The sequence below is a fragment of the Octopus bimaculoides genome, chromosome 20, assembly GCF_001194135.2.
Source record: "Octopus bimaculoides isolate UCB-OBI-ISO-001 chromosome 20, ASM119413v2, whole genome shotgun sequence".
Classification (NCBI taxonomy): Eukaryota; Metazoa; Mollusca; class Cephalopoda; order Octopoda; family Octopodidae; genus Octopus; species Octopus bimaculoides.
The window spans coordinates 13,875,129-13,876,075 of NC_069000.1; the positions used below are offsets into that span (position 1 = coordinate 13,875,129).

The 947-nt window shown below is 41.6% G+C and overlaps 1 long non-coding RNA gene across 1 annotated transcript in view; it reads right to left on the bottom strand.

Annotated features, from left to right (window-relative positions):
- LOC128250342 (uncharacterized) overlaps window positions 1–940 on the bottom strand; it is an 11,694-nt gene extending 10,754 nt beyond the window's left edge. The window contains exon 1 of the long non-coding RNA XR_008266370.1: window positions 616–940. This is a non-coding gene — a long non-coding RNA (uncharacterized LOC128250342). The remainder of the gene's footprint in view (window positions 1–615) is intronic.
- Window positions 941–947: the final 7 nt, after the last annotated feature.

Below are 947 nucleotides of genomic sequence, written 5' to 3' on the forward strand. Positions count from 1 at the left end.
ATATATGTCTGTGTTTGTCCCCCCAACATCGCTTGACAACCGATGCTAGTGTGTTTACGTCCCCAAAACTTAGCGGTTCGGCAAAAAGAGACCTATAGAATAAGTACTAGGCTTACAAACAATAAGTCCTGGGGTCGATTTGCTCGACTAAAGGCGGTGCTCCAGCATGGCTACAGTCAAATGACTGAAACAAGTAAAAGAGTATTTGTAAAAAATATATATTCTCTCAAAGTAAAAAAATGTGGCAAAAACTCCTCATTGTGCTCCCACCCCACCTACACAGCAGGCTTCCATACAGTTACTATCTACCAAATTCGCTGACAAGGCATTGGTCAGCCCAAAGCTATAATGGAAGATACTTGCTCAAAGTGCTATACACTAAATCTGAACCTCAAGTCTTCTTAACCACACAGGTATGCTTGTACCTATTTAGTGAAGAAGGAAAGATAGTATCCATGGCCATCTATTGCACCTCTAACAGACTTTCAATACATCGTCATCTGTCATTCACAAATATCTCTATAAAATTCAGTAAACAGAAAGAAAAGTGATGTTCCTTAACAATTTTGTCACACTGCACACATAAGTGAAAAGAAGGGTATTGTATTTACTTACCTATGTCTGTTTGTCTGTGTGTTTGTAAAATTACTGGAAAACAACTGAACAGATTTTCACCAAATTTGGCAGAAATACTCATTGGGTGAGCGGCTTAAAATGATGAAAATTTGGTAATTTGGTTTGATTATCTTCGTGGCCGTTGCCAGTACCGCGTGACTAGCCTTCGTGCCGGTGGCACGTAAAAGCACCCACTACACTCTCGGAGTGGTTGGCGTTAGGAAGGGCATCCAGCTGTAGAAACTCTGCCAAATCAGATTGGAGCCTGGTGTAGCCATCTGGTTTCACCAGTCCTCAGTCAAATCGTCCAACCCATGCTAGCATGGAAAGCG